A 14,251-nucleotide genomic window follows, 5' to 3' on the forward strand; every position below is an offset into this window, starting at 1 on the left:
TATCCTGACTAGTCTTCTAGTTCCTGCTGCTGAAAAACATCCCCACAGCATGATGCTTCACTGTAGGGATGCTGTTAGCCTGCTGATGAGCGCCGCCTGCTTTTTTACTAATGTAACACATGGCGTTCACTCCAAAGAGTTCAATGTTAGTCTCATCAGAGCAGAGAGTTTAGTTTCTGATGGTCTGAGAGTCCTTCAGATGCCTTCTGGCAAATTCCAGGCGGGAGTGTCTTCCGTCTGGCCACTCCTCCATACAGGCCTGATTGGTGGATTGCTGCACAGATGGTTGTCCTTCTGTAAGGTTCTCCTCTCTTCACAGAAGAACGCTGGAGCTCAGACAGAGTGACCATCGGGTTATTGATCACCTCCCTAACTAGGGCCCTTCTCCCCTGATCACTCAGCTTAGATGGCCGGCCAGCTCTAGGAAGAGTCCTGGTGGTTAAACATCTTCCACTTATGGATGATGGAGGCCGCTGTGCTCATTGCAACTTTCAGAGCAGCAGAAATTTTCTGTAAGCTTCCCCAGATTTATGCCTTGAGACAATCCCTTCTCAGAGGTATACAGACAATTCCTTTGTCTTCATGCTTGGTTTGTGCTTTGACATGCACTGTCAACCCTGTGCCCTTATATAGACCGGTGTTTGCCTTTTTAGATCATGTCCAATCAGCTGAATTGACCACAGGTGAACTCCGATGAAGCCGCTGAAACATCTCAAGAATGATCAGTGGAAACAGAATATGCCTGAGCTCAATTTTACACTGTGAATACTGATGTACATCTGATTTTACAGCTTTTTTATTTTTAATAAATTTGCAACAATTTCAAAAACTCTTCTTCCACATGGTCATTATGGGGGATTGTGTGTAGAATGTTGAAGTAATAAATCAATTTAATCTATTTCGGAATAAGGCTGTAACATAGAAAAATGTGGAAAAAGTGAAGCGATATCAATACTTTTAACTGTATGTACACTGAAAAAAGTGTTGCATGCAGAACTGTTGCAAACAATTTATTTGTGTTGAATTTAAACAAACAAATTAAATTGAATGATGTTCAACTTAATTTGTTTGTTTAAATTCAACTCAACTAAATTGTTTACAACCACTTAACGTAAAAAAAAATGAGTAAATCTAAGGAATCATCTTTGAATAATTTTTTTCAGTGTATGATGAGTCAAGGTCAGTTTTGCAGGTTATCTGTAGGGGTTAAACATCTTGTATGGGTTGTAACTGACATTGTTTAAGATGTATTGATTTATAGTGTTTCTGGATGTGCTGGTCTCCTGTTGGTGGCAGTGTGAGCATGTTTGATGGAGTGCATGTTTCTCACGCAGATTTCTGTTATATTTAGATTGTTTATTGTTGGAGCTTTGGTCAGTGAACACAAGATTCAACATGAATGTTCCGCTGACCACAAATGTTAGTGTAATCGCATCAATCATAGACCAAAAGACACAGAAAACATGACAAATCAACTGGCCAGTGTGTGTGTGTGTGTGTGTGTGTGTTATAATATATATAAATATATACAGGCTCAGCCCTAACCAGTTTGGCACCCTAGGCAAGATTTCAGGTGGTGCCCCGTCACATCACAGTAAATTCCACTGCTAGTGTAGTCATAAGAAACTTAATCACTATTTGATCGACTACTACAAGCTGGGAAACGTCAGATAAATATGCCAATGCAATTAACATTATTGCTGAATAGATCTAATATTTACACATTTGCTTGAGGAAGGAATAATGGGGGTACTACTATTTTCCATAACATCTGTGCCCTTCCATAACATTAGCTGACGTTAAAACCAGCAGACAGCACTATAGATATTTATTGATCAGCAATCTGTCAACATTGGGATGTAAAAATATGGGACAACAAATAGCTTCAAATGATAGAATACATAGCAAACATTAGAAAATATTAAGAATAAAATAAAAGGTTTAGCCTATTAAAATCAATGGCCTATCCAGAAATTAAATAAAGCTATAAAATCTATTTCACTTTTAATTGTATTTGCATATTGATTAAAGTTACTATAGTGAAGAGCAGCAAATGAATCAATCATTGTGTTTTGTTTGATAACAGAGGTGTTAATGTAAGAATGCACAGATCTATAAAGTACCATTCGACTACTTTAGTAAATTTTTTGTGCTCATTTAAGAGAAAATTAGTTGTGTTTAAAATAAAACACGCAGGACGGAGCAAAAAAAAAAACAAAACAAAAAAAAAACGAAAAAATAAGCACTTTTCCGATGGTCCCTTAGCCGCTCCGCGCGAGTTCTCCCGGCCAAACGCAGATTGCAAGGGCTCAAACTGAGCAGTGGTCATAATGTAGACCAAAAAAAAGAGAAAAAGAGCTGTGAAACATAACCAGCTTTGTCTTTTTGTAGGAAACACATTTTAGATCTTTTAAGGGTAAGAGGTTTTTGAGTTATTGCTATTTTGAGTTATATATATATTAAGTCTCTTCTGCTTACCAACATGGCACTTATTTGATAGAAAGCTAATCTAATTAGATTAGATGTTTTCTATGTGAATATATCAGTTATGTCTGTGATAAGGAAAAGCAAAAGAGGTTAAATGATCTACAGTATGTGTTACAATGCTTAAAAAGTTTAAATGCCATGTGCTGCTTATTTTGAGGTTGGAGATGATTGTAAACATGCACAAGCCACCACTGGACAAAAATAATGGAGCTTGCGATAGAGGATACTACATTTCATTGTTGCCTTTAATGCTTTCGTTAGAATATTTATTGATCAGTATCGATAATAAATGCCTTTTTGTAATTAAAGGGAAACCATTCGTCATAGTTTTGTGCATTGCGAAAGGTTTAAAAGGTTTTTTTTTTCTGATGCTTAGTTTTATGTTTGTGTATTTTAAGGTGATTTGTTATGCTTTTAGGAAGGAACAGAAAAAAGAGCTTGTTTTTAATTTTGTTGTTGCAAAAGTAGCTTAAAGATGCTGTGTGTCAGCTTTTGACTCTTCCGCATTGTAAAAACACTATAATATGTTTGCAGATATTTCAGAAGCATGTTCACTGAACATTCTTGTTTATCTGAAACACAATGCTGAGGTCAGATATTCTGAGCATGTGTGTTACGTGCCGGAGCATCTGTCTTTGTCTTGGTGCTTTTAACTTGCACAATGCCAGTTTAGCCAATTATTTTTCAGCACTCTGGGATGCCTTGGTGGAAAACAGTGTATTTTATTCACCCAGTCAGTCAGGAAGGCTCTCAAAACATGCACCCGTGACCGAAATGCGACCTCCAGTGGACAGTAGCAGACTCAGAAATGAGACGCAGATTCAGAGTTCCACAGGAGGTGGTTATTTATTAGCAAACAATATAAATATTACACATGTAAACATTAAGTGAGCAAGTTACATTGAAGCGCTTTGCGCTAAGATAATCACTGAGATTTGCAGTGATGAGCAATCTGACTGTTTGCACGGGACGAAACACAACACAAAATGTAAATACAGCCATTATGTGACATACATCAACATTATGTGCAATGCTTTGGCATGAGGGCAACGCAGTAGGTAGTGCTGTCGCCTCACAGCAAGATCGCTGGTTCGAGCCTCAGCTGGGTCAGTTGGTGTTTCTTTGTGGAGTTTGCATGTTCTCCCTGTGGGTTTCCTCCAGGTGCTCCAGGTTCCACCACAGTCCAAAGACATGCAGTACAGGTGAATTGGGTAGGCTAAACTGTCCGTAGTGTATGAGTGTGTATGGATGTTTCCAAGAGATGGGTTGCAGCTGGAAGGGCATCTGCTGCGTAAATCATATGCTGGATAAGTTGGCGGTTCATTCCACTGTGGCGACCCCAGATTAATTAAGGGACTAAGCCGAAAAGTAAATGGATGAATGAATGCTTTGGCATGACTTGTCAAGTATTGCCAAAGCATTGCATATATAGAATGAAAAAATTGTAAAGTGATAATATAATACACACACACACACACACACACACACACACACACACACACACACACACACACACACACACACAAAACTCAATAAGAATTTTCATAAATATAATAAAAAAACAAAGTCATAAAAATAATACTAATGAAATGTAATGAAAAAATTTGATAGTAAGGGAACAAAATACAACACACAACTGTACATTCATGTAGATGGTTTGAAATACTGTTTCTGACTAGTCTCTAGTCTCTCTCTCTCTCTCTCTCTCTCTCTCTCAATTAGTTCAATAATTGCTTTATTGGCATGACAAATGTATTGGCAAATGTTTTTTTCCAAATGTAAAAAAATATATATACAGATAATAATTAAATAAGAATACAAAAAATATATAATATTATTATTCAATATATCAAATTATTATTCAATATGTTATGTTATTCATATCTCTCTTTCTCTCACTCTCTCTCTTTCTCTCTTTCTCTCTCTCTCTCTCTCTCTCTCTCTCTCTCTCTCTCTCTCTCTCTCAGCTCCTCCTCCGTCTCTGAATCCGCCCGAGCGCAGACCATCATCAGATGCAGAATGAAGCCGGAGCCGCTGGAGCCAAGATGAGGAAGACCGAGCGCTTCAGGTGGATCTAATGACAGCACAACACACACAAACTCACAAAAGCGCAGTAAGTTTCAGAGCATCACTGTAGCGCACATCCTTCATCAGTCACATTTGATCCCTTTAAAAACCATTCACTCAATCTGAGTCCATTCTTAACTAATCGACAATCTCTTCTGTTTTTATTTGATGCACGCTTATTTCTGATTATGCGATGAAAAGAGATGTATTGTATATTCATGTGTCGTCTTTATCCTGAGTCCACTGAAAAAAAAGATTAATTTGATTTACTGAATTTTGTAAGGTGTTTACAAGCTATTTATAATGGCTGAATTTAAACTAATCAATTGAATTTAGAAATGTTTAACTTCATCTGTTTAATGTAGTAAGTCCAGTGGGTGATTCTTTTTCAGTGTGGTGTGGCATGGTTGAGTTTCTCTGTGCTGGTTCTGTGTGTTTCTGCTGGCTTTATTGCTGGTTTGGATTTAGCGAGTGTGTTTTCTGCCAGCAGAAGGAGAATGATTGTGAGTTTATGGGATTCGTCCATCTCTTGCTCTCAAATCCAATTCACTTAAGCAGCATTGGCAAAAGGAAAACCAAAACCCCTGCAGAATGAATGTACTGTATATATACTGCGTGCACTGGAATATTTGTAATTGTCACTTTAATGCGTTCTGCTTCAGAGGTCAAAGGAAGATTTAATGTTTCATCAGCGTTTTAGATTCTTTAATTGTGAATTCTGCTTTCGTCTGTGTGTGTGTTTTGCTCTCCTACACATTCCCTCAGTTCCTCAGCATGCACACACACACACACACTTGTATGACTTTCTTTATAGGGACTTTCTATAGATGTAATGGTATTTATACTGTATGTTCTGTTTATTGTATCCTATTTTCCTCTAAACCCAACCTTCACAGGAAACATTTTGCATTTTGACATTTTTACATGTGATTTATAAGGCGTTTTCATCATAGGGACCAAAAATATGTCCCTAGAAGGTCAAAATTTACTGCCATTGCTATACTTGTGGGGACATTTGGTCCCTGCAATGTAAGGAATAAAAGGTACACACACGCATTGTGTTTTATGAGGACTATATATATATATAAATAAATGTATTGGATCTGCTATCATACTTAGTATAAGCATGGGGCATTTATGAGAGACAGAGCTGTTATGATCTGTGTTAGTTTATTGGTTGTTTTCTTGTTGGTTAATATTCTCCGATTCTGCTCCTGGATCAGTCTTTGTCTCAGTAATCAGCACAGATATGATTTGCACATCTGAAGCATTCATGAGCCTTTTGACTAGGGCTTGAGAACATATCCAGTTCCACATATCATAGAGTTTGCACAGACACTGCTTAGTTTGCATTAGTGCTGGTCATCTGGTTATTTTGAGTGCTGGTCATCTATTTAATCTGCATTAGTGCTGGTCATAGTTAGTCTGCATTAGTGCTGGTCATCTAGTTAGTCTGTATTAGTGCTGGTCATCTAATTAGTCTGCATTAGTGCTGGTCATCTAGTTAGTCTGTATTAGTGCTGGTCATCTAATTAATCTGCATTAGTGCTGGTCATAATTAGTCTGCATTAGTGCTGGTCATCTAGTTAGTCTGCATTAGTGCTGGTCATCTAGTTAATCTGCATTAGTGCTGGTCATCTAGTTAATCTGCATTAGTGCTGGTCATCTAGTTAGTCTGCATTAGTGCTGGTCATCTAGTTAGTCTTCATTAGTGCTGGTCATCTAGTTAATCTGCATTAGTGCTGGTCATAGTTAGTCTGCATTAGTGCTGATCATCTAATTAGTCTGCATTAGTGCTGGTCATCTAGTTAGTCTGCATTACTGCTGGTCATCTAGTTAGTCTGCATTAGTGCTGGTCATCTAGTTAGTCTGCATTAGTGCTGGTCATCTAGTTAGTCTGCATTAGTGCTGATCATCTAATTAGTCTGCATTAGTGCTGGTCATCTAGTTAGTCTGCATTACTGCTGGTCATCTAGTTAGTCTGCATTAGTGCTGGTCATCTAGTTAGTCTGCATTAGTGCTGGTCATCTGGTTAGTCTGCATTAGTGCTGGTCATCTAGTTAGTCTGCATTAGTGCTGGTCATCTAGTTTGTCTGCATTAGTGCTGGTCATCTAGTTAGTCTGCATTAGTGCTGGTCATCTAGTTAGTCTTTATTAGTGCTGGTCATCTGGTTAGTCTGCATTAGTGCTGGCCATCTAGTTAGTCTGCATTAGTGTTGGTCATCTAGTTAGTCTGCATTAGTGCTGGTCATCTGGTTAGTCTGCATTAGTGCTGGTCATCTAGTTAGTCTGCATTAGTGCTGGTCATCTAGTTAGTCTGCATTAGTGCTGGTCATCTAGTTAGTCTTCATTAGTGCTGGTAATCTAGTTAGTCTTCATTAGTGCTGGTCATCTAGTTAGTCTGCATTAGTGCTGGTCATCTGGTTAGTCGGCATTAGTGCTGGTCATCTAGTTTGTCTGCATTAGTGCTGGTCATCTAGTTAGTCTGCATTAGTGCTGGTCATCTAGTTAGTCTTTATTAGTGCTGGTCATCTGGTTAGTCTGCATTAGTGCTGGCCATCTAGTTAGTCTGCATTAGTGTTGGTCATCTAGTTAGTCTGCATTAGTGCTGGTCATCTGGTTAGTCTGCATTAGTGCTGGTCATCTAGTTAGTCTGCATTAGTGCTGGTCATCTAGTTAGTCTGCATTAGTGCTGGTCATCTAGTTAGTCTTCATTAGTGCTGGTAATCTAGTTAGTCTTCATTAGTGCTGGTCATCTAGTTAGTCTGCATTAGTGCTGGTCATCTGGTTAGTCTGCATTAGTGCTGGTCATCTAGTTAGTCTGCATTAGTGCTGGTCATCTAGTTTGTCTGCATTAGTGCTGGTCATCTAGTTAGTCTGCATTAGTGCTGGTCATCTAGTTAGTCTGCATTAGTGCTGGTCATCTAGTTAGTCTGCATTAGTGCTGATCATCTAATTAGTCTGCATTAGTGCTGGTCATCTAGTTTGTCTGCATTAGTGCTGGTCATCTAGTTAGTCTGCATTAGTGCTGGTCATCTAGTTAGTCTGCATTAGTGCTGGTCATCTAGTTAGTCTGCATTAGTGCTGATCATCTAATTAGTCTGCATTAGTGCTGGTCATCTAGTTAGTCTGCATTACTGCTGGTCATCTAGTTAGTCTGCATTAGTGCTGGTCATCTAGTTAGTCTGCATTAGTGCTGGTCATCTAGTTAGTCTGCATTAGTGCTGGTCATCTAGTTAGTCTGCATTAGTGCTGGTCATCTGGTTAGTCTGCATTAGTGCTGGTCATCTAGTTAGTCTGCATTAGTGCTGGTCATCTAGTTTGTCTGCATTAGTGCTGGTCATCTAGTTAGTCTGCATTAGTGCTGGTCATCTAGTTAGTCTGCATTAGTGCTGACCATCTGGTTAGTCTGCATTAGTGCTGACCATCTAGTTAGTCTGCATTAGTGTTGGTCATCTAGTTAGTCTGCATTAGTGCTGGTCATCTGGTTAGTCTGCATTAGTGCTGGTCATCTGGTTAGTCTGCATTAGTGCTGGTCATCTAGTTTGTCTGCATTAGTGCTGGTCATCTAGTTAGTCTGCATTAGTGCTGGTCATCTAGTTAGTCTGCATTAGTGCTGGTCATCTAGTTAGTCTGCATTAGTGCTGATCATCTAATTAGTCTGCATTAGTGCTGGTCATCTAGTTAGTCTGCATTACTGCTGGTCATCTAGTTAGTCTGCATTAGTGCTGGTCATCTAGTTAGTCTGCATTAGTGCTGGTCATCTGGTTAGTCTGCATTAGTGCTGGTCATCTAGTTAGTCTGCATTAGTGCTGGTCATCTAGTTTGTCTGCATTAGTGCTGGTCATCTAGTTAGTCTGCATTAGTGCTGGTCATCTAGTTAGTCTTTATTAGTGCTGGTCATCTGGTTAGTCTGCATTAGTGCTGGCCATCTAGTTAGTCTGCATTAGTGTTGGTCATCTAGTTAGTCTGCATTAGTGCTGGTCATCTGGTTAGTCTGCATTAGTGCTGGTCATCTAGTTAGTCTGCATTAGTGCTGGTCATCTAGTTAGTCTGCATTAGTGCTGGTCATTTAGTTAGTCTTCATTAGTGCTGGTAATCTAGTTAGTCTTCATTAGTGCTGGTCATCTAGTTAGTCTGCATTAGTGCTGGTCATCTAGTTAGTCTGCATTAGTGCTGGTCATCTAGTTAGTCTGCATTAGTGCTAGTCATCTAGTTTGTCTGCATTAGTGCTGGTCATCTAGTTTGTCTGCATTAGTGCTGGTCATCTAGTTAGTCTGCATTAGTGCTGGTCATCTAGTTAGTCTGCATTAGTGCTGGTCATCTAGTTAATCTGCAGTAGTGCTGGTCATAGTTAGGCTGCATTAGTGCTGGTCATCTAGTTAGTCTGTATTAGTGCTGGTCATCTAGTTAATCTGCATTAGTGCTGGTCATAATTAGTCTGCAGTAGTGCTGGTCATCTAGTTAATCTGCATTAGTGCTGGTCATAATTAGTCTGCAGTAGTGCTGGTCATCTAGTTAGTCTGCATTAGTGCTGGTCATAGTTAGTCTGTATTAGTGCTGGTCATCTAGTTAATCTGCATTAGTGCTGGTCATAATTAGTCTGCAGTAGTGCTGGTCATCTAGTTAATCTGCATTAGTGCTGGTCATAATTAGTCTGCATTAGTGCTGGTCATCTAGTTAGTCTGTATTAGTGCTGGTCATCTAGTTAATCTGCATTAGTGCTGGTCATAATTAGTCTGCAGTAGTGCTGGTCATAGTTAGTCTGCATTAGTGCTGGTTATCTAGTTAGTCTGCATTAGTACTGGCCATCTAGTTAGTCTGCATTACTGCCGGTCATCTAGTTAATCTGCAGTAGTGCTGGTCATAGTTAATCTGCATTAGTGCTGGTCATCTAATTAGTCTGCATTAGTGCTGGTCATAGTTAGTCTGCATTAGTGCTGGTCATCTGGTTAGTTTGCATTAATGCTGGTCATCTAGTTAGTCTGCATTAGTGCTGGTCATCTGGTTAGTTTGCATTAATGCTGGTCATTTGGTCAGTTGAAGTGCTGGTCATCTGGCTATTTTGAGAGCTGGTCATCTAGTGAGTTTGAGTGTTGGTCAACTAGTTAGTTTGCATTAGCATTGGTTATCTGGTTAATTTGAGTGCTGGTCATCTGGTTAATTTGAGTGCTGGTCATCTGGTGTTGTGTACTGATGAACTGATTAGATGAGTACTGCTCATCTTTTTTATTTGCATTAATGCTGGTCATCTGGTTGCATGAGTGCTTGTCATCTGGTTAATTTGTGTGCTGGTCATCTAGTTGTTTTGCATTAGTGCTGGTTATCCAGTCAGTTTGATTAATGGTCATCTGGTAGGTCTGCACCAATGCTGGTCAGTTTGAGTGCTGGTCATCTGATCAGTTTGAGTGCTGGTCATCTGATTATTTTGAGTGCTGGTCATCTGATCAGTTTGAGTGCTGGTCATCTGATCAGTTTGAGTGCTGGTCATCTGATCAGTTTGAGTGCTGGTCATCTGATTATTTTGAGTGCTGGTCATCTGATTATTTTGAGTGCTGGTCATCTGATCAGTTTGAGTGCTGGTCATCTGGTCAGTTTGAGTGCTGGTCATCTGATCAGTTTGAGTGCTGGTCATCTGGTCAGTTTGAGTGCTGGTCATCTGATTATTTTGAGTGCTGGTCATCTGATCAGTTTGAGTGCTGGTCATCTGGTCAGTTTGAGTGCTGGTCATCTGATCAGTTTGAGTGCTGGTCATCTGATTATTTTGAGTGCTGGTCATCTGGTCAGTTTGAGTGCTGGTCATCTGGTTAATTTGAATGCTGGTCATCTGGTTAGTCTACATTAGTGCTGTTTATCTGATTTTAAAGAAGGAGTGTGTCGTCTTGACTCTGCAGTGTTAAGTGTGTGAGATCACACAGCAGAAAGTGTATTTCCAGTGCACTTCTCCAAATGGATTTACTGTTACTGTAGGCACTGCCACCTCATTAATCACTTTAATCATTATGTGGATATGCAAAAACCACCTGCAACAGTATTTGCTGTATAGAAAGAAGTGAACACGGTCATGAAATGTTATGTTGGATGAACCATATATATTGTTTTAATTCCAAAAAATTAACATTTATAAAGTAAATCAATACGCCTTTTGAGAATTATTCTGAGAAGTGTTTTACAGATTAGATCACTTATGTTGTGGTTTAACTTGATCAGGAATTTAGTAGTTCATCAGTGTTTTTTTGCTTTTTGCACATTAGATGGATATCATTTATAACTAACTCAAAACTTTCTTGTGTGTGTGTCTGTGTGTGTGTGTGTGTGTGTGTGTGTGTGTGTGTGTGTGTGTGTGTGTGTGTGTGTGTGTGTGTGTGTGTGTGCGTGCGTGCGTGCGTGTGTGTGTGTGTGTGTGTGTGCGTGCGTGTGTGTGTGTGTGTGTGTGCGTGCGTGCCTGCGTGTGTGTGTTTGTGCACGTGTCTTCATCAGCACATGTAAAAATAGAGTGTGTACGTGAGTTTTTTTTAATGCTTCTCTATAAAGAGCTGGCTGTGGTTCAAACGTGGAAAGCTCTTCAGGTCCAACTGTTAAATCAAATATTTGCTCAGTTCTTCACCCCATGTGTCGCTGAAAATCCATCTGTCGCTTTATTCATCAGTGCTCAGATCGCTTTATCCTGACACCTGTTGAGCAGAAACACACAACACCGCTGCTGAAGAGCACACTGTAGAACACGCAGAAGGGCTGGAGAGCAAGAATTACATGCAGGAGAACATGCTGAAGAACACATCAGAGAAAACACTAATGAATACTCTCAGGAACACATTAGGGAATATTAAAGAACACTCAGGAGGGCATTGTAAAGAACATGCTGGGAAACATGCTAGAGGTCTGGACACATGCCATAGCACACATTGAGGAATTGAAGAAAAGACAGTGGAGAACATGCAGGAGTATGGAAATCTGAAATATTGTTACAGCTTTTCTCAGTCGCGTTGGTGCATTTCTCACAACACTATTTACATTTGCACAACAGTTCATGCATTTCTCAAAACAATTAGTCATTTGTGCACATCATAGTAGCAGTTTCTCATTCCTTCCAACACATTGCGAATGCTTTTGGACATGCATCAAGTGCTCTCATACAACTCTCTGCTGTTTATAACATTATCATCTGCTTATGTCATGTCAGTCAAAATGAAATAAACTTGTGAATGCTGACTAGTCACTCCATATAGTCCTCAGTTCATTACTGGAGTCATTACATACACAAATGTAGAACTACTGTAGTTGTCAAAATCTGTCAAGGATTTTCCTGAAAATGTCTCCTAAATTGAACAATTTGATGGATGATTTACAGACCTGTGTGTGTTGTAGGCTCAGTTCCAGTATGTCCAGCAGTATTGTCTACAGTTGTGCACAGCTCTACCCAGAGGGAGTGTATGTTTTTGTAAATAAGGGTGTGTTTATTCTTCTGCACAGTGCTGTGAATAAATTTAAATTGTAAAGAGCAAATGCAGTAAACATGTGAAACTCACATATTCAGTGTCTTGTACTTAGACACCTCATTAAATGCAGCGATGTTTTTCAAATGGCCGTGCTAATAGTATATAGTACTGTTGTCACCTACTCGGTCCCAGTCATTCCCCTCGATGGCCAGCAGAGGTCATCATCACCGGACTTCTAGCATTACGTCATCCCAAAGACTGATTGCCACTCACACACCTGCAGCACATCACCTTGATCACCAAACACTCTCATATAAGCAGCACACACGCCTCATTGTGAAGTCTTGTTCTGCCACAGCAAACAACACTGAGCGTTACTCTTCCTTGCCTGCTTTCCCATTGCTTACCTGGACTGTATCTCGACCTTGTCTTGCCTGCCGCCTGCCCTGAACCCCAGCCTGATTACCGACTTTGATCCTCGCCGCCAGCCTCTGACCCATGCCTGCTTACTCACCCTGTGTTTGCCTGCCGCCAGCCCTTCCACTTGATACCACTGTGTTTAATGTGAGTTTGCACATGTACCATCTGTGTGCTTAGTGTTATTAAACTCTGTTTAATAAATATACTGCAAATGGATCTCTCTGTGTTAGACCCTTCGTTACAACTGTCTTGATCATTTTCAGGAAGTGTCACCTAAAACTGACTATTTCATTGGAAAACATGTACACTGAGTAAACTGAAAACATGACAGCATTTGACTATCGTGTTCATGAACAATGGTTTTGGGACTTTTCATCTTGATGACACTTATATTGACATCAACACTTGCTTTTGAGGGATGAGCTCTCCATTTTAAGCAAGTGACACGCTTTTGCAGGTTGTCAGCTAGGTTTTGCAGTTTCTAATTGTTTTGAGAAATGCATGAACTGTTGTGCAAATGTAAATAGTGTTGTGAGAAATGCACCAAAGCCACTGAGAAAAACTGTAAAAAAAAAAAAAAAAAAAAAAAAAAAAAACTATTCACCTTATTTTTCGCAGACGAGTGGGCGCAGCCGTTTGACATTTTTGGCTTGAGACTTCCGGTCTTATTCACTTCCATTCATTTTTAGATATTAAAGCTGCTCATTTCGCTGTTTGATGTTGCAAACTGATATTTTCTTATTATAATATTCTACTTAGTGTGTATTGTCATGCAAACATCTGTTTGTAGAGCAAGTAGTTTGACCGTTTTCTGCCATTTTATTATTCCTAGTCATTTCTCCTATAGGCGACTGAATCGGAAGTTCTAAAACAATCGCGAAAACATTCTGCATTTTAGAATAACGTCAATAAGAAGTGAAGTTTAATTGTGAACTAATTTCTAGAGGAGCACGTGCTCATGATTGACATCAGCTGGTCCACATTAGCTAATCATGATCCTAAAATCAGAGGATCCCAAGTCACTATATATATCCTCATTTCCTTTCTACACTATCTTCATCTTTTTTTTTTTTGTAGTACAGTTAGTGGTATATCCAGAGAGGCAATTGCAGATTAGGATGGAAAGTGGAGACTAAATAGTTGGGTTTTTAGTCATTTCTTGAAGACAGTGAGTGACTCTGCCGTTCTGATGCAGTTAGGGAGTTCATTCCACCAACTGGGCAGATTGAATGTGAGAGTTCGGGAAAGTGATTTCTTCCCTCTTTGGGATGGAACCACGAGGCGACGTTCATTCACTGAACGCAAGTTTCTGGAGGGCACATACATCTGCAGAAGTGAGAGCAGATAAGGAGCAAAGCCAGAAGTCGCTTTGTAGGCAAACATCAGAGCTTTGAATTTGATGCGAGCAGCAACTGGCAGCCAGTGCAAACGGATGAGCAGCGGAGTGACATGTGCTCGTTTAGGTTCATTAAAGACCACTCGTGCTGCTGCGTTCTGGAGCAGCTGAAGAGGCTTGATAGAGTTAGCTGGAAGCCCGGCTAGTAGAGAGTTGCAATAATCCAGTCTGGAGAGAACAAGAGCTTGAACAAGGAGTCGAGCTGCATGTTCAGATAGGAAGAGTCGGATCTTTCTGATGTTATAGAGTGTAAATCTGCAAGATCGAGCAGTTCTAGAAATGTAGTCAGAGAAGTTTAGTTGGTCATCAATCGTTACTCCAAGGCTTTTCACCATTTTGGATGCAGTAATGGTTGCCCCATCCATCTGGATTGAAAAGTTATGATGTAGAGTCGGGTTAGCAGAAACTACAAATGCTGGATAATCTGGTGGTTCATTCCGCT

At 39.8% G+C, this 14,251-nt stretch overlaps 1 protein-coding gene across 1 annotated transcript in view; it reads left to right on the forward strand.

Moving 5' to 3' along the window:
• Positions 1-2,297: 2,297 nt before the first annotated feature.
• The window catches only part of chrm3b (cholinergic receptor, muscarinic 3b), a 47,164-nt gene continuing 35,210 nt past the window's right edge, over positions 2,298-14,251 (forward strand). The window contains exons 1-3 of the mRNA XM_087277075.1: positions 2,298-2,416; positions 3,649-3,689; positions 4,455-4,600. The gene's annotated coding sequence lies outside the window, so the exon portion shown is untranslated. The remainder of the gene's footprint in view (positions 2,417-3,648; positions 3,690-4,454; positions 4,601-14,251) is intronic.

The sequence above is a fragment of the Danio rerio genome, chromosome 12 (genome assembly GCF_052040795.2).
Source record: "Danio rerio strain M-AB ecotype USA chromosome 12, GRCz13ab, whole genome shotgun sequence".
Lineage (NCBI taxonomy): Eukaryota > Metazoa > Chordata > Actinopteri > Cypriniformes > Danionidae > Danio > Danio rerio.